General features: G+C 52.4%; 1 protein-coding gene and 1 long non-coding RNA gene across 3 annotated transcripts in view; one reads left to right on the top strand and one right to left on the bottom strand.

The window, feature by feature from the left end:
- The window catches only part of LOC125948358 (rab3 GTPase-activating protein catalytic subunit), a 112,577-nt gene that overhangs the window by 7,806 nt on the left and 85,074 nt on the right, over positions 1–19,697 (bottom strand). The window lies entirely within an intron of this gene.
- The window catches only part of LOC125948367 (uncharacterized), an 88,336-nt gene continuing 70,842 nt past the window's right edge, over positions 2,204–19,697 (top strand). Inside the window, exon 1 of the long non-coding RNA XR_007468568.1 lies at positions 2,204–3,129. This is a non-coding gene — a long non-coding RNA (uncharacterized LOC125948367). The remainder of the gene's footprint in view (positions 3,130–19,697) is intronic.

The following is a 19,697-nucleotide window of genomic DNA, read 5'->3' as shown; positions in this document are numbered from 1 at the left end:
TACGGAATACGGTTGCTAGATGTTAATCGTCTTGCCTCACAGAATAGAAAAACGGCAGTACACAAGGAAGCCTGTCTACCGAGCCAGCGTTGGCCACGGACGGGCCGCCACGAGATTGCAAGATTAAACCTCGGCACGCCAGACGCAAAGACGGGGCGGGGGTGTAATGCACAAACAATAGTAATTATGAAGTTTGTAGTACAACCCTCTCTATCACGCCTTATCTCGCTCTCGCTCTCTCTGTTGCAGCAACCGAAGAAAGCTGGCCAAAATGAAGATGCAAACCTGGTCGGTCTGGGGAGCGCAAAAAAAAACGGCGAGAGCAAAACTGCACAACAAGCGATCGTCTCTGGCCCAGTTTTCCTCCCAGTGAAACACCAGGCTTTTGTTGTTGTTGTTGCTGTTGTGCAGTACCATCAAACACTTTTCTCCCGGTGCGAAACAATATTTACCGATTCGCCACCAACCACGACGGCGACGACGATGACGACGACTCCCGACAGAGTCTTCTGCGTCCGTCTCGCGCGTGGCCAACCTAGACGAGGTGCATAGCCAAACGGGCCCCCCTCCGGGGAGGGGTGAGGTTAGCCAGACCGGCATGGGATGGGGAATTTATAGAGAGAAAAAAAAATCCAAAAAAGAAACAGTTATGCGCCTACTTCGCACCGCCATTCGTGCTTTACCTCAACAGTAACTCAAACACGAACACCTCGTGAGGCGTGAGTGACGCCGAACGTGAGAACCGCGAGCCCGAAAGGCGAGCCGGCTTGCTAGGATGCGGCGACACCATCATCATCATCAGCATCGCAGCTGCTTTGCGTAAACAGAGAGGCTGGAAAATGAGTTGCAGGAAAAGCGCCACCGCTGGAGAGCGAAAGCGACGCTCTGAAAAGTCCGGTGTATGTGAGAGAGGGAGAAAATGACGAGGAGATTGAGAATTTCTACCTCGCCGCGAGAGCGCACGGCCACAGGATATAGCTCCAAGGAGCGGCTGGAAAAGCAAACCAATGCAGAGCAGAGTGCAACCAAACGTGTGTCCTGCGCGAAGACCGTTGTCGTCGTCGTCGTCGTTGTCGTCGTTGGTCGTGCTCGTGTCGGCCACACAGAGAACGGCAGAGAACGGCAGAGAACAGTCGAACGTGAATCTCCGCGAAAGAGCGTGAACGGTGCGCGCGCGAGTTTTCCTGCGACCGGTCACCACCGTCACTGGCGCATTCGCAGCGGAAAAGCGCTGCGGAAAAGCGCCCATCCAATCCTGGGGTTTCCACATTCCAGAGACGGGGGCCCAAATAGTGATAAGATGGTGTTTCGGTTCGAGAAGCTTTTCGAGGTGATCGGTGCACCAACAACGGAGCAGCAGCAGCAGCAGCAACAGCACCATCATTCTACCGGCCGGGCGGACGAACTGGAAATGCAGAAAAGATCGCAAGCGATCGTACCACAGCTCGTCGTCGCCGACGTCGACGACGAGGACGGTGCCACCGAGAGCGAAGAAGAAGGCTTCGGACGACGAGCGCCCGCGAGCGAGCGGCGATCATCGCGTACGAAGTGAGCTGGAAAAAAGATGCTGGGACCGCGTGTGTTCATCGAGCACCGTAAGGGGTGAAGCCGAAGAAGAAGTGTGGTGCCCGCGCTCCGATCTCCACGAACATAATATTCCCCACGCGGTCGGTGGCCAAACCAAGCAACCACCACCAACCGTATCTCTCTTCGTCTTCGTGCGCCGGTGCCTCACGGTCACGATCTTCTCTCGTTCGGGGGCTAGGTTGGTGTTGGACCAGCCAGCCAGCCAGTGTCAGTCAGTCAGTCACCTGCGATCGGTTGAGCCAGCACAGTCCCGCGCTTAAGCCAACCACCTGCCTGCCTGCCTATGCTGCTGCTGGGCGTGATCGAGTGATCTCCGTGTGTGAAACCTGGAACGCGCGTGTGCGTGTGTTGGTGGGCTTAAGATAGTTCGCCGCTCGCGTCAGTGTTGGTGTGAGTGAGTAGCTAGTAGCAGTGTGGAGCAGTCCGGTAACATAACGCCAGCAGGTGAAGAAAAGGGGGGGAGGGGTGAAGCAAAAGGGGGAGACGCGAGAGCACGGGGCGCAGAGAAACGGGAACGTTGGCCTGCTTGAGCGACGCAACGGGACCTCTTCTTGCTCTAGCTGCGCCGTTCGCTGCTTGTGGCCAGTTGAAGTTGTTTTGCAGCCGTTATCGCTTCACCAGAAGACGTTGGTTCCGGACTCCCTGGACGGCGGATCTGAACTCCGGAATATCCGGAAATCGATCCAAAGATCATCCAACAGATTCGGCATCAAAGCGATTGTGTGACACACAGACACACAACATTCCGTCGTCACCGTGCCTGCCGTGACCTATCTCTGTCCGAAAGGCGAAGAAGAAGCGTTCGAAAGTGCCGTTAGATTCCATTCTTGGGCGTCCGCGCGACATCCGCGTACCATCCGCGACTGGATTGCGTCAACCGACCGACCGACCGATCGCTTCTTAAGCATTCTTCGCACGAAACTTTCCCCCCGGCGCGATCGCGATTGACCCGATTCTCCCGGCATCGCACCGCACGCGCGCTTCAATCATGTGTGTGGCGGCCAACGGCGAGGGCGACGCGTAAATATTTCGTGAGAACGAGAAAGGGCGAGTGTGCGATCCGGGGGCACATGCGGATTGGGGTAATTGTGTCGGGAATTGTTTCTAAGTGAAGTCAATCAGTGCGTGCGTGCAGTAAACAGTGGGACGGATCCCCAGCACAAGCAGCAGTAGCAGTAACAGCAGGAGTTGTGTTCGGTTCTGTTCGTTCCGTAGTGCTTCGGTACGTCGCGGTCCGTGAAGTTGAAGTTTCTCCTGTTCCCGTTCCTGTTGTGGTGTGTTGCGGTTTCGTGAAGAAGATCCCACAGGGTACAGGTGGCCAGAAAAGGGAGGCAGAAAAGAAGTGATACAGCAACAGCAGCAGCAACACATCGAAACGTATCGCGCCTCAGTTCAATTACTATAACCAACCAACAAGTGATTAACCTTTTAACTTTCGTGTGACGAGTAAGTGATCAAAGCGTGAGATCAAAACGCAGTGCAGCGAAGCAGCAATTGGAGTTTTGTGTGTGTGTGGCAGCAGCCCTCCTCGTCACCAGACAGGTGTAGGTGTCCCTCTTTTTTTACAGTACAACATTAGCAGTTAAGGCATTAAGTGTTGAGTTGCAATTTGAAACGGAATTTTGAAAAGTGCATCAGCATCAGCTTCAGTATTTGGTAGCCCGGGTTCGAGAAGGTTATACCGTTGGCTGTCAGCTATCGGGGAGAGTCCTGCTCAGTGCTGCAGTCCTTCGAGGGAGCGTCAGAGATTGACCTCACCGACCGCGGGTACTCACAGAGCGTGTGTGAGTGCGAGTGGTCCTTAGCCCTTCTTAGCGACTGATAGATCGTCCTTTGAAGGGGGGGGTCCGAAATCTGAACGATCAGAATCCTCAAATAGTCCTCCATTGACCGTCGAGGCGACTAGAACTAGGTCGCTGAAGCCACTAGAGATACTGCAACTGCAACTGCTTTTCAAATGCTAAATGAGTTGACAGCTGCATACCGCGAGACTCCAGGGAACAGGAGTTCCCGTTAATAGGAGGCACCACTTGAACAGACAACCTGTCGGCCAACTATTGGGAGCGCAGAGAGATGACCGCATTGAACTCTCCCCCAGGTTCCTTGCAGAACCGGTACACAAACTGCATTCATTTCGCGCGATTTGCGCGATCCTCGATTACTCATCCCGAGCAGACAAGGGACCGCAATTTGCATCGACCGCGGCCAGGACCGTGGCTTCATGTCTCCATGAGATAAGCGGAATTCTATCCTCCGGTTCAATCGGTTTTGAGATCGCGTGCAACCGGTTTAGAGCGGGAGCTGGTGGGACTCAACGGTGTCCAAGCAAATGTACCGGGGGGCTCATCAACACCGGTATCCGGACATGCAGCCACCAGCTGCTGCTCACTGCACATGCTGATCCACATGACAGGCCAAGCACCGTAATAATCAATTTCGTCTCACTTCCTTCTCCCCGATGCTGACTCTCCTCCTGCCGCCTTCTGGATTCTGGTCCGGATGGATGGAAAACTAATTCCGCATCCGCAGCGCGCGCATCGAAGCGGGATTAATCACACACACACAAAACGCGCAACATTGACGCAACGTCTGGCGCGTCTTCTGCAGCTCGATGTTGCAGCTGCTGCTGATAGCGGGAAGCGTTCCCGTTTCAAGCCCCATATTATGCCCGATTTCCAGCAGTAAAGGGAGGCCCCTTTTGGTACTATGCTGTCTTGTATTGCGCTACAAGAGGCTTCGACAACAACGACGACGACGAAGAGACCGAGTTCTGAGGATACGTTTACGCCTTCCTCGTTCCGCCTTTCTGGCCGATGGTCTGCGGGGAAATGAAATTTTCCGAAAACCGATCGAACGGTTACGGAATATCAAAACAGGGAAAGGCCCGCCCACAGGACTGGAGACGCTGGTGGGGGGGGGGGGGGGAATCCGGGTGGTCGCGAACCGCAATATGTGCCGCCGCGAAATCGTTCATGCGATTTTCCCCGATGCCAAACGGTGTCTCGGTGTGCAAACCGGAAGTAACCCCTTTCTGGGCCAACCTGTACCCAATACTTGCCACCGGAGGGAGTTTGTGGACACCAGAAAGGGGGGTTTATCGGTCCTTTGCCCTCTTGTTGGATGAGCTCAGCTGCGAAAGGAGCTGCTGCTCAGAGTTGAACCGCATGAACCATCCATGAACCTCTATATTTTCCCGATATTTCCACACCCTCCAACGGGGGAGAGGACACCTCGACACACATTCCTTTTTTATCGTCGCAACGCATCAATCATCGGCTAAGGGACAACGACAGCATACACATACACATATGTATCGCGTTGAATATGCTCGCGAGCTTTTATGAGCTTTCGCTGCTCAATATATCGCCGCCTAGACCATTCCCCCGACTCCAGAAATGTACGGAGGACACTTGTCCCTCCCACCCACCCCACCCCAGGGGAAACCGGGAACGGAAGGATGATAAAACCGACCCACGGTCGGCATTAGGTTCATAAAACCGAAATTCTTTTACGTCGCTTGGGACTAGAGACCCTCTTTTTAGGGGGGAAGGGAGAAGGGAGGTGAGCATAAACAGTTTAGCGGTAAGCGACGAGGCGCACCCCATTAGCCGGAGGTGCCGCGATCCGGATCGGAGTAAACATAAATATTGATTAAGCAAAGGGCAGAGCAGCAAGGGGAGGAAACCTGAGGAAGAATATGCTGAGGATGGTAGCAGGTAGAAGGTGCATTTAGGGGAGGTGCCTCGTTGTCGCAACAAGAAGATCATGATGATGACGCTGATGATGATCAAGAGAAGCGCACATTGGACAAACCAAACCAAAAAAAGAGAACAAGAGAAAGACACCATGTTTAGGAAGGTGTGTGGCTGGCTGGAGAAAGTAATTAACATTTTTGACCCCCAAACACACACATACACACCTTGATCAATGCACGAAGAACGCACGGCACGGATCGTGCGTTTAACGAAGTGAAAATGATTTAGAAGGTTCCAGCTGGAATGATTAGAAACGGAAACGTCTCTCGCTACTGCCGGCTAATTGTTCTCCATTAGTGGGAATTCTACGTCGTCGTCGGGAATTATGAGAACATAAGTTGGTCGAGAGGAAGAAGAAAAAACCTCCGGGGGGGAGCCATTCCTCGGTGCCCGAAGGGTGCGTAACGAACAATGATGCTTGTGTTGCGTTTCCACTTCCTAATGCTTCCGAGAAATTTTACTTTTAAACCTCGCGTTCAGCAATGCGTTCATCACACGAAATGGTCCGCTTGGGGATTGTAGAAAGAAAATGGAGCGTCAATCCGGGGTCCAGAATGTCAAACAGAGCAGCAGCAGCAGCTCGACGACATCAGCTGTGTTTAAAGCGTTCCACCGCAGAGTTGTCAGTCAGTGGATGTCGACGATAGCTGTTCTTTCAATTCATGTCTCGCTAAAAGACATTCCCGCTATTGGCATCGATATTGCGAAGCGGTCGGACTGTTCGATGGTATTCCCAACCAGGGATTTCCGCGTCGTATCGTTGAAAGCCCTCTTTATTTTGAGGGGACGATGGATGAATACCACATTGAGGGAGAACCTCTTTGAAGGAACACCGAACGGAGAATACTGTATTCTCAGAAACACTCAGCAAAGCACGACATCATAATCCACACAGCAGAGCGGAGCGGAACAGTTTTTCAGGAGGAGCAGGTTCAGAGCAGGTTGATTATTTTATAATTGTCGCTCTCATAAATTAAACCAACCCTGCTGATGGTGGTGGTTATCGTGAGGGAGTGACGGGTCTTAAACGCCCTCACCAGCGTCCAAGCGAGCTCTCGGCTCGGGGTTTGGCATTGACATTCGCCTCGTCGCGCAATCACGTCGCATGGAACCGGGTTCCGTCGTACCCAACCCCCCTAGTTGTGGTCAGTACAGCAGTCGGTCGGGTCTGTCACTTGCATCCCCTTCGCACGTACGTACGTCCGTACGAGCTGTCGCCTGCAGGACCACGAGTGCTCCGGAGGTCCGGACCGAGATTCTAATCGGCGTAAACGCTGAAAGCCATTCGCTAAACCCACGAACCACAGCTATATATGTGTGTGTGTGCGTCTCTCTCTCCCCCCACTACCCCATTTTCTGGGTCACACAATCTAGCTTTGACGACCACGACGATGACGACAACGACGACGATGACGACGAGGACGAGGTTACGACGAGGGTCGGTGGTTGGTACCGTTTTAGCACCGCCGTAGCGAGCGCGTCCGCGATATGTAGCGCTCTGGCGGTGCTGTAATGCGGATAATGTTAATAAGAGAAACGAGTTGCGCGCCCCCCGTGTGTGTGTGTGTGTGTGTATCGGTGACAGCACGGTGTAGGGGGGGAAAGGAAGATAAATTAACGGTCATCTGTATACCACCTCCCTTCCTTCCTTGTCGCTAGGCTATGGGTCAGAGAGGAGAGAAGTTTCAGCGAGAAAAAGGGTACCCGATGACATCGCCACACGGTCCTTGCGTATTGCAGCATGTAACCGGGGGGCCCGGCACACTGCTACCGGTGGCCAAAGAATGGAATTTATTTGATGGGAAATGATGAAATATGAGGAATGTCTCAGCGCACCGGGTTCCGGGATCCTCGCGCGAGGTGAGATCCCTTTGGGACGCACGGTAGAAACACATTCATCGGTGTTAGAAAAGGAAAGGAATGCTTTAAGCAAACACAGAACACACAATGGCAAAGGTAAAATGGTAAAAAGGGAACAAAACATTGGCAATACAAAGCGCTACAAACATGAAATAGCTGCAGCGCGCGATGCTAACGAACACGGTCACACAAAAGATGACACAAACACATGATAATTACTCATGAAAACGTGTAAAATTTGGCGTTAAAAACCCCGGGCCCGGCGCTAGGGAGAAGGCAATTCCTTGAAGGCACACATTCGACGACGTGCCACATTCTCGTCTCATTAACATCCGAGCTTTCACCTGAGCAAAACGCAGCAGTCCAAACATCGCCGAAAAAGTGCGCGCCAAAAATCGGTGTGCAGAGCGGGAGGAGGTTGCATCAAAAATGCCGGGCGCCCACCGGTCGCGTGTGCATCACTGCGATCGTAATCACGAAACCATCGCGCGCCCGCGCGCCTGCGATCTAAATACCGGGCGAGCAGCGAAAGCGTAAGACCATTAACACATTTCACCTCGCCACGGCCGCCGCCGCCGATGATGATGCTCCCCCTTTAAATCGCTTTTTCCTTTGGCATGGAAAAAAGGCCCGAGAAGAAGCTGGCCCAAAACGATTAGGGTCACACGTTACGGGCAGGGCATTAGATTTGAATTTTTAGCCACAACCGCAAGAGAGATGAGCCCCGCTAGTTTGCTATAAAAGAACTCGCTTGTTTGGCCCCGTCCGCGCGCGCGTGTGAGGGGACAAATCGATTGATTGGTTCGTGCAAACGCGTGGAAACTCCATTACACGCCACGATTAACCTTCTTTCGGTTCTTAACAAAGAGCAACCAAAGGGGTCATAAAGAGGGAATGATGTTAATCATTCGGTCTTCGTGGTTGATCGACAACTCATTTTCCCTGGTCAGAACTCGCAGGGCAGTGTGGCACAAAGCCACAAAGAAGCAACGGTACCGGCACGCACTCCAGCGCGACCACGACCGCAACCGTGCGTTGTGTATGTTGCTGTCTGTAGTATGTACACGCCCGCGAGGCCGAGGCGAAAACTAAAGATAAGTGGCCACCACCACCACCATGCCTCTCGCTGACTATCTTTCTTTGGGTCTTTACGCTTCAGTGCACGGGTGGGATGATGAGGCCAGCTGGAATCGAAAATGGCATCCCGACAGCGCATACAAGAAGAAAAATGGAGAGGGAATGAAGGCTATCGTTGCACGCAACAACACTACCGCGATAACCCGTTTGTTGCTCTTCTTCGATCCGAAAAACAACGTGGGGAAAACAGGGAGTGAGGGAGGGGGGAGGGAGCGGTGGAAAAACCGATTGGCATCCGTGGGGCCACCTCCTCCTCCTCTATTGGTTGATGATGGGTAGCTAATTGCTTGCCGGCACACCAAGGTACCGTTTTGCCAGGCGGGGAGAAGCGATCACCATCATGTTTAAATATGCTGCTCCGGTGCGCCATGTGTGTGCGCGCGTGTGTGTATGTGTGTGCGCTGCTGTATTACATCGTGCCCCGTTCGTCGCTTATCGCATCGCAAGTCTTCGACGAAAGCCGCTTGACCGTTAGCGCCACTCGCAGAGCATCATCAGCAATCCCAAAGCAGGCAACAAAGGCAGGGTGTTTATGTTGCTGCTGCTGCTGCTATGCAGCTACAAGCATGCCATGCCATAGATGCCGGCGCATCATGGCTTACTGCGAGCGATTCGAGGAGAAATTTTTGACTTTTTATTGATCCACGGCGCGAGAGATGCCGAACACAAAACGGCCACGAACGGAATGTGCCAGCCAGGATCGCTCGATCGACTCACGCACATACCACGCAGCACGGTCCACCGATCGCGCACGATCGTTCATTGACTTGCATGCAAAAAAAAAACCTGCCTAGGCCTAGGCAGGCGAGCAACCCGAACCTCATCGCTTTGAATTTCCATTCCAAAACGGGGGTTGATGGAAATGAGGTTTGTTTTGGGGGGAAATGGCGCGAGCCACTCAACCGTGGGTGTGAAAAGCACAAATTCCAACAAAAAAAAAACAAAAACACCCTCACTCACGATCACAACAACACCGCGCAGAGTGATTTAATTAGAAGCTAGTTCGCGCGCCCGCCCGGTATGTGGAGCGCTCGCATATGCGCTGCCCTTCGAGTATTTAGGTTTTCTCGCGCCTGCTGCTTCTGTTGCCTTTGTTAGTGCGGCCACGAATCGAGTTCGAAATGGAGGGGGAGAGGAAAAACAAATAAAAACCCCCGAAAAACCTGGATGCTCTCATTGGAAGTAGCGCGCTGATTAAGGGGCGCCCGGTCGATCGCTTTATAGGTCGTCGGCTGCATAGCATATGATGCCCTCAATCGTGGATGATCCAAGGGGAAAATCAATAACTGTATCGCTGGCTGGCTTTAGTTTTTCATTTTTTTTCTTGGGCCGAGTATCCCCGAGGGCTGGGAACTGGAATGCGGTGCAGTTAAGGCAAACCCGCAGGAAAATTCTCAATTCAATCACCAACTGCAGGCGCGAAATTTAGCGTTGTTTAAACGCTAAAGCATTCCAAACGCGAACACACCAGCATAAACTTTCTCGTTCCTCTCGGTGGCCGAGACGGAAACAACTCAGTCGGGATTGAAGATTGAAACTCTCCCAAACACGACGACGACGACGAGGGCCGACCGTACACGGACCTCAATTGATTGAATAGTTTTTCCTCGAACACGGGGAATCTGCCGCACGAACGAAGCAACGGATTAACTGGTGTTGCTCCTGCTGTTGTTGTTGTCGTCGTTCTCGACGTCGTTGTTGTCGCTTGTCGCTGACCTGCCAGCTTCGACAAACTGTTGAAAAAGGAAGTGTGTTCTGGAAGTGTGATCCGATCCGCCGCCGATGTCGCAATCGTCTCTGGCACCGTTAGTCGGTGCAAAACTGCATAATAAGACTGCCCCCGGACTGGCTCTGTATTTGTGAGTGTTTAGTGCGCACCAGAGTTGTCCGATGTCCAAGCAGCAGGAGGTTCCGGCCATTCGATTGCCAGTTGCAACGCGACGAATGGACCGAGCGAGCGGTATGAATGAAGGGAAATTGGCGAATGAAGAAGAAGTTTTCCAACCGGTACCTTTCTCTCTCTCTCTCCCAGTGTGCCAAGAATGGAAGCCGGAAAAAGTGCCGGAATTCTCGAAACGGAAATCAACTTCAAGCTGTTCTTGGTTCTGTGTGGCCACCACCCCGGTACCCAGTGTCGTGGCCACCTTTTTGGGCGGGGGAACGACTTTACTTGGATCGTGCTCAAGCTTAGCATAATTCCATTAGCCTGGCCTGTGCGCACCCTGGTGCGCTGGTGTTGTTGTGATAGTAGAAGTTTGAACTTGGAGCAACGGGGCGAGTTGCACTCCTTGTCCACTGAGTCACTGTCGGTGACGCAGCGGGCATTGTGACTCACTCCTCCTCTATCGCACGTGACCTTTAACCTGCGCAGGTTGGTGCCGGTAATGTATAACCGTTTGAAGCATCCTTCTTCCTCACCTGGATAGCATTTTTTTAACAGACAGAAAAAAAACATGAAAACGGAGTTTTTGGAGGAAAACTTTACTTTTCTCGCTTTTGACCCCACCTGGCGAAGGAGTTACCAAGTGACGCTTTCCTTCACAAGAAAAAAACCACAAAACAGACGTCCGGTTATAGGGGAGGAAATTCAAGAGCAGGCAGCTCGCTCTAATGAGCCTTAAAGTTCCTGGACCATGCCTGAGTTTCTGAGCAATGAAAATTGCTGGAAAATCTTTAAAAAAAATCCATGTAATGCGCTGTAGGAAGGTCCTTTCCCCCTCGGTGCGGATTCGCTGCTAGATTCCGTTGGATAACTCTTCGCGGTGAAAATCTCAACCGAAAAGGAAAGGACCGACTCTCCGCTTGGAAGCCACATCGCTGCATGCCGTTTAATGGGCTTTTCCCGCATTTTTACGCATCCACGCAGACGGGAGGAGCGGGGTGGTCCGAAAATCAGAAAGAATGAGAGGGAAACGCACACAAAGGACGCTTAACCGTGGTGCGCGTCCTTTCATCATCGTCCCCCCACCACCAGCACCACCCCGGAAAATGGTTTGTTGGCCGCGTCCGAAGCGTGAAAACAGCGCGTAGAACGCGTTCTCGGTTGACTTTTCCTTCTTCCCTTTCACATTTCCGTTTTCCTCGGCCATTCACCCGGGCTTTACCCGGTTATTTTTACACGGAACGGAACAAAACGGTCGTTCGTTAGGGGTTCGTTCGTTTTTTGTTGCTGCTTTTGGATAAATCCAGGATAATGCCTCCTCCATTCGGGGAGGGAGGGGAAAACAAACTCTCAGCCGCCACTGCCACCAGTAAATGCGGAGCTAAATTTGGCCACAAAAACCCTCAGCTGGGTCCTCGGCAGTGATTTTCAATTTACGCCAGGAACCACCGCGAACCAAGAAAGAAGCATCAGCAGCAACAGCAACCTATAGGCATCGGGGATCGTGGCGTGGCTTGTAGGTTTTCATTTGATTGACCCACGGGGCGAATGGCCGAAAGTAATTAGACAATTAATCAAATTTCGCGACCACCGAAACCCTTATCAATCAACAACCGCACCGTGCGCTCTCCCGGTGTCGCAGAAGCCCCAGGGCAAGAGCCTGGGCAACTTCCCTATACCGCGCGATCGATCGCTTCAGGACGTGGCCATTTAAAAAAAACACTTCCCCTTCCCCCGGATGGATGACTAACTTTTGCCAAACACTCACTCACTCACTCCCTCACTGCTGTCATTGACCGATTGATTCGCGATTGAGCTAGCGGTAAATCCGGCCAACAAATGCGCGGACCATGTACCCGATGCAAAACTTTTGGGCACTGCATCGTCATCATCGTCACTCCGTGCGCGCTCGGCACGCTGGAATTGACGTTCGCGGTTTGCGGAGAAGAAAGAAGAAGGTTTGTGCCAAGAAAGGATGGTGGCGGTGCCGCAAACCGCAAACCACGCATCGCCGGCATGCCCACGTCATGTCGACAACGACGAGCCATAAACGAATGCCAATTGAATACCACCATTAAAGGGCCCGGTGAGAGGTGAGAGGATGCATAATTTTAGGGGAACGGGAAACCGAAGCTATTAGCCATTCGTTGTGGGTTTTCGATTTCCGCCAATACCCGTGGTCACCGCTTGGGTTTGGAGAAGGTGTGCTACCAGCTCCAGCTGGTGCCAGCCGACGATCGATTCGTGGTCGAACCGTGGTCCTGCCAAGAACACTGAACACCCGGTAAGATGCCAAAACAAGGCGTCAGCCAGCCAGCCAGCCAACCAGCCAGCCAGTTATCGAGCTCATTATGGGGTTGTGCGCCATTAATGGTGCACATGGCCATAGGGTAATCCAAAAACGGTGGCCAAACATGCTTCCTCCCATGGTATTATAACGGTTTCTAGCGGCGGCCAGCCTGCTTTGGTGGAAATCTGAAAATTTGCCAAGAAATTAAGCCTGATTGAGCGATAATCAGAGTAGGCGTTGTATTACCGGGTGTTACCAATTGGCCCATGCGTGTGCCCATCATCGGCTCATCGACAGCATAAATATCATAAAATGCTAGCTCTCAAAAGAATAGTTTAATGTAGCAGCGGCATCGGCATCGGCAGCAGCAGCAGCTGTGTTGCGGTTTCATTCCGTTCCACAGCATATGAGGACGGTTCATGAAAAGCTCGAACAGGACGCTTCTTATCCTTTCCTTTGTTTCCGTGGAAGTACTTGTTCGTGTTCACCAAAGCACACTTCTTTCTCTGGGGACGGGACGCACACGGTGGTTGGTGGTTCGGTTGGTTTTCCGCATCGCAAGTAATAATAGCGACGACGAGATGGCGAACGAGGCGATACAAGCCAGCGGTTGTTGGAAAAAAAAAGAAAATAGAAGAGACAAATGATGATGATGATGATGATGAGTAGGATGAGTAGCCTGCTGCCTGATCACAATGATGATCACGATGATGAGGCTAGCTGATTTTAATCTCATGAGACCCCCACCACTCCCCTAAGATGTGCTTCCTCTTCCTGTGGCGGAGTGGGTTAGTCGGTTAGTTTGGCCGAACGTCAAGCCACGCCACCGAAAGGCACGTACCGCAGTCGCTTGGCCGTCGTATGGGTCACACAGAAGCCAACGAGTAGTAGCAGCACCAGGCGATGATGATGATGCTGATGGTGGTGGTGGTGGTGGTGGATGCTTCAATGTTTCTCCGTCACCGGCAGCCACTAAAACTGTCTTCCGTGCTGCTTGCTTGCGTCAGACCCCGACCGAGTCTCCACTGACTGAAGGCGTAAAAAGGATGTAAAAGAGTAGCAGTCGCAGCCTACTGCAAGTCAAGTCAAGCTCAGCGCCGGCACCGAGCTCGACAACCGCATGGTCAAGAGGGCGCGCTCCTGGTTTCTGTTGTGTTGCAGTTGTTGTTGTTGCTGCCACCGTCCACCTCGTCGCCGGCATTGGTCGGACTTTGCGGTGGATTGATGGGCTGTTTTCGATGCGCCAGAACACCAGCTATCCCCGGGAGCCACAGCGAGCCGGTAGCTCGTGGCAAAAACGGACAGCCAAAGCAGCCCATCACGTCGCCCTCTTTTTCCCTTCTCTCGATCGGTTGTTCGGAGGACTTTTTTGTCCAACCCCTTTTTCCGCCACAGAGGGCCTGTGGCTGACGCTGTGTGTGTGTGTAACCGTCTAACCACACAATGGAAGGATGGCACCTCCCCCTCCCCAGCACACCCCACATGGACCATGGGCACGAAATTATATATGTCAAGTGTTGGCTGATGCTTGCAAAACCGCAAATAACGCTCGTTCGCCCTCCTTCTTACTCTCGATGCTCGGTCTCGGTGTATGCGATGCCGCGCAGAGCCTTTGGAGTTCGGTCAAATGGAGCGAGGAGAGCAAATGACAAATGCTGCTAACAAGTTTCGCTTACAGGCGGTTACTCCTCCCTCTGATCCTTCGCTTTCGGAAGGCAGACAGCGAGACACCGGGAGGTTAAGGTTCGCCTTCTGTTTGCTGAGGAGGGCGGAGACCGAAAAGTGCGTATTTTGGGGCTGGAATGGTCTTCCGGACCGGACCTCTGAGGTCCGTTCTTCTTCATCGTTGGATGGTTGGTGACCTCAATCTACCAGCGGCACTACTAGGACAGAGGCGTACTAGGAGTTACCGCTAAGCGATCCGTTCTACCGTGTTTTTGTCGTTAGCCTCCTACACACGAAAGATGGCTTATCGTGATGTGTGATGTGACTATGGCCATGCTAATACGTGTGACGATCAGATAAGAGGGCAGCATCTACTGTGGGACGATGGAACGCAATTCGGAATCCAGTTAAATATGCGACCAGACCGCAAAAAAACCAATTCTCGCTATTTAGCAGCATGGTTTTGTCGGTTCCCGACGTATGGTCCTGCCCCTGTTAGTGGTCACGAGTGAGTGGTACAAGTTTGTCTCTACGAAAGCCGAAGTGGTGATGGTTTTGTTTGATGCACAGTAGAAGGATTTCTCCGGATATTTAGTTCCCGCACCATGCCAAGAAGGAACACACGCAGATTGCGTGATGATTGGTGCTCTTGACTTCCAGACCAAGTCCTGTGTCCTGTATTCCTGGTGATGGACATGGGTTGCGCGCACTCCTCATCGTTGCTGTCACTGGACGCTTTCCACCAATCTTGCAGAAAGTGTCAACTGAAAGCTGGCAAGCAGAGACCGACCACCGACCACGGACCTCAGTTGGGTTGCTCAGGTCACAAAGGGCATCTGAAATGCATTCACGGTGCACCATCACTCCAGCAAAAACAGGAATCTGGACCTGGTGGAACAACAACAGTACACGCGTGTACGCCCTCGCCGTTATTGCGGCTACCGTGCAAATCTCCCAGGATTGTCCTCATGTCCAACGCAGGACATGCAAGTGACGTGCACGCTATGGCGACGCGTACGATTGATGCTAATGCGCTCGTTGTAGCTCCCTGGGTACATTTCCGAGTGTTTCCTGAAACGATGAAATATTGACATTATTACGATTCCCGTTTGTGTTCCTTGCGAAAGTGCGAAAGACCGGTTCAGGCCTCATCAAACATCGTTTCATCGGTCCGGGGATTCTGCCGCAATCCTGCACCAATACCCAGCTCGTCACAGCCAACCTAGCCAATGCACCACACATCACACATGAACAACACAAGGGCAAAACGTCAAAATGGGGTATGCCGGTCCGTAAAACCATAGCAACCTTCACTGCACACCTGGATGCTTGGATGATGCGAGGTGATGATAGAGCTTTACGCTGGTAAACCGGTGCTCCGATGGCCGGCTGGAGACTACATTTGAATAGGATACAAATCCATAGGGCGTCCTTCCCCGGTGTGCTCGGGTAAATATGCTTTGGGACACCTGGAACGACTCGTTTCGCTCTGGAACCGACCGAGCACACACAACACGCGGTATTACCGGAAGCCAAGGTGGCTGTTGTGGTTGTGGCATTGCGAGGACTTTTCGAGGACTGGGCCAAAGACCAGGGTAGTTTGTTGTTTTTTCCCCAGTCCCCTGGACACTCGTTCTTGTTCCTCTTCCTCGTCCTGAACATCTAATTATCTACTGGCGATGAATTTTGCTCCCAAAAAGTTCCAAACACTCGTCGCAGTAACTTTGTAACACGTTCCCAGGGACGCTCCGAGACGAGGCGTCCTGTTTTGAAGAAAGAAAATCTAATTTTACAATCCATTTGCCACGGAAACGTGGGACGGGACAGTGGAACGTTTACATTGAGAGCAATTAAAACGTCTTCCAGCTGCAGCTACACTTTATCGCAGTCGCTTGTCGTCGCATCTTCACATTTTCTGTTGTCCAAGAAGCAACATGGCAACAGGGAGTAACAGCCAAGAACGAAAAAAGCTTATTTCCGGTAACCAACTGCAGCTGCACCCGAAAATACATTGGTATTGTGTTCGCAACCGACAAAGACGCTCTTGGCACGTGGCACATCATGTGTTGCAACAATATGCAGCCCCGGGCCCGAGCAACGTGGACCACCACCATCTTCTGCTCTTCTGCTTGAGTATCGGTGACAGTCCAGGGGTCGTCTTCGTCGCCGTACCGGATGTGGCGTGAGTACGTGAGCACTTTTGGACTCCCCTCAAAAAGAATCGCCCGGCCAGAAAAGAACTTTAATTACAGTTTAGACCAGGCACTTCGATGCACCTACATATGGTGGTATAAGCTGACTTCCGGAGAACACACCCATAGTGGAACGTGAGACACGTCCCCAGACACGTTGCATAAATTGCATCGAACCGGTGCGACGTGTGCCGAACGTTGGACTCCAACTTTGGAGTCAGAACTTTCGCGATGAATAGAGAGCCATCTAGAGGCCAACCGGAAGTGGCACATAATGGCGTTGCCCAAGTAACAACAAGGGCCCTGCAGCGACGGGCTCGAGATATTAACTTCGTCAAGTGTGGAGGTTCCCTATCCTCTATGCGCACCCGCATCGGTTTCGGTCGGACGGGTCCCGGCGTCGGCTGGAAACACCCGGGGGCGCTTAGAACCGAGACCAAGTTCAAGTCGGTCTTTTACCCGGCGCAGTCCGTCCGGTGGTCTCCGGTTTTCCATTCCACAATGTTTCACTCGCGAATGAAACTAATTTGTTGTGGAGCCTCTTTCACTCTTTGTTGTTCCCTTATTGTTGGAGCAACACAATTCCTCTCCAGCCGAGGCCCTTTTGCAGCAAAGTGAAACTGAAATGCGGAACAAGTCCGAATGACCGGCGGAACACCGGAGAGACCGAGAGACCGAGAGACCGGAGTTAGCGAACGAGCGAATGTGGAGGCTGCATAAGAATTAATTTTAGAAATTAATTACGGTCCATTCTCGCTTCGCAGCGTGGTGGGGAAATGGTGTAACAACTCCGGTCCTCGTCTTCGTCTATGAAAGCAGCCCAGCAGCGCGGATCTCGCGGTTTAAAAGCCTGGCCCTCGGCCGGCGACGGAAGTTGAAACGAAATGGTAGTTCAGGCGTGAAATATCTCACGCTTTTCACGGGTTTCGCGGACCACACTGGCACCGGGTTGTTGTTGTCGTGGTGGCCACTTAGCGTACCCCCTCTGTTCTCCGAGAAAGGTGATGGCGTTGTTTGGTGTCCAAGTGTATATGTGCTTCGGCCACCATCGCTGCAAAGGCTCTCGGCTTCAGGCCAGCAAAACTGCAAATCATTCCACTGGGGACGGACGTTGTTCCATGGCATGGCACCAGCGGGGACGGAAGAAAAGAGAATTCTCTTTGGGTGCCGGCCTGCGACAAGCCAGGCGCGATGTGGCGAAATGTATTGTAATGTTGGAGACGTTGCGGAAGGGACGACCGCCTCCATCCATTTGTAGCATTCATGCCATTTGATCTTGCTTCCTCCTTTCGCTGAGTGGCACTCGGCAGCCGGCTCGAGCTCAAGATTAAGACCTACGGCGGCCGTTATTTACGATTTACGACGGACGGACTGATGGACGCACGCACATTCGACAAGCCGCACAACGCGGTACGTAGTAGCCATTGTCGCCGTGGCCGAATAGGGCGAACCGCACGAAAACCCCATTCTGTCCACCAGCCAAACCAACATCCGAAGGGATCCGAAAGGATCTAATTTCTCTTCATTAGTCTAATGGGACTGTAATTGTATGGTAATTAAATCTTTCTATTTCTCACTCAACGTCTGACACTTACGATGACAGACGCGACACCGAGTCTCATGCTCTCGCGGTGACTCTTCTCCACTGTCGCTTGGCGGGCCGGGTCGCCGCGATGCCTTCGCGACTCCTGGACGTTTCGCGCTCTGCTGCTGGAGTGTTGTCCCGTGTGTTGGGCTAATTAATTTGATTAGTTTTTGGTGACGGACCTGCTGACCGCACACTGGTTGTCACATGTGGCACAGTGTGGCTTACATTAATCGAGCGTCGAACTTAAGGGATGCGCATGCAAAGGCATACCATGCATCGAAAGGACGACAGTGGAATGTCGGAACCGTGCCGTGGGAAGAGAGAAAAGGCACTCGCTTGTACTTCCTCCTGGAATACCTCCCCGGAAGCGGCGCATAATGGATGGAAGTTGATTCGATTAGATGTTACAACACTCGGCCGGTGACTCCATGAAACCGCAAATGAAACAAAGAACTCCCGACATTCCTCCTTTTGCTCGAGTTGGTTTCAAGCGAAGAGCAAAAAACTCGTCGAGATCGTAGTGCACCATTTCACCACCTTCATGGCCAGAGAGAGAGAGAGAGAGAGAAAGAGAGAACTGATGCTGGCTGGCTGGCTGGCTGGCTGGCTGGTGCCGCTGGTGTGTTGGATAATTAAAATAAATGAAGATGAATCTCGACGGTTGATAACAGGAAACTTTGCAGAGCGACAAGAAACGGCACCGAGGCCGAGAGTGTAGACGCATCCTGTCCAGCCGGCAAAGTCCTTGTTACTTGCGCTAGTGGTTGCTCGGACTTTAGAGACCTGCCTTTGGGACAACGAGACAGCGCTTAACGCCCGCTCTCGCTTGGCCCGATAAGACGCTCGAGAAATAAATTACATTCCATGATGGATGTGCGGCAAAGTGTTGGTTGGTCAACCGGCCATACCCGGCTAACAAGCGGCCATACCCGGCTAACAAGCGGCCACTGAAGTGGACAGCAATCAACACACCGACGACGGCGCCGCAAGTAACATCATTTGGGAACAAAGTGTTGCAGCAAGTTGGAGGGAGTTGCCGTCGGGCGCGTGAATATCCATCCATCCAAATTATGTTGCAGCAATAAAAGAACGTTGAACATTGAAACCGTTTCCGGTCTTCCGTTGGCCAGCCTCCTCCGTCCCTCTGTATGCCAGCTAATCTGCATAAATTCCGACGAGGCGCCGGATCAAGACACCCAGGATGCGGCCGTGTTGTAATCCGTGGGAATTATTAATGGAGCGAGTAAGGTTCGCGGGCGCCCTCACTGTCTGTTTGCGTGTGTATGTGTGCCTCACGCGAGACTATCTCTCAAGGATCACGTGCACCACGGTGCGGAGGACTAGTAAGAGACTAATTTTCAAACACACCGGTTCGCCATAAATAGCATTAGCATACATACATAGCAAGGTGAGGGTGTGTAGCCTTGGCCGCCAGCCTTTAAAGTCGAACGCCTCGAGTGGCCTGTGTGCTGGGCTGCGGGCACCAAAAACAAACCGGAGCATACACGAGATCATACGCGGATACTGTGTTTTATGCAAAACTGTCGCACACGAGATGCTAATGTTTACTTTCATTTCGTTTCCGCTTCTTCGCGCCATCGTACGGTGCGAGGACGACGACTACGACGGCGAAGAGAATTCTTGATTTCGTCGACCCGGACCCAGTTCCGCAATCATTATTGTAGCGCAGTCCAGGCCAGTCGAGTGCCAAGTGTTGCTCTATCGCGTCACGGTGTGCCGG

This window comes from Anopheles darlingi, chromosome 2 (genome assembly GCF_943734745.1).
Source record: "Anopheles darlingi chromosome 2, idAnoDarlMG_H_01, whole genome shotgun sequence".
Lineage (NCBI taxonomy): Eukaryota > Metazoa > Arthropoda > Insecta > Diptera > Culicidae > Anopheles > Anopheles darlingi.
Note: the sequence above shows the minus strand (reverse complement) of the source record. Positions and strands in the feature narration are given on the sequence as shown.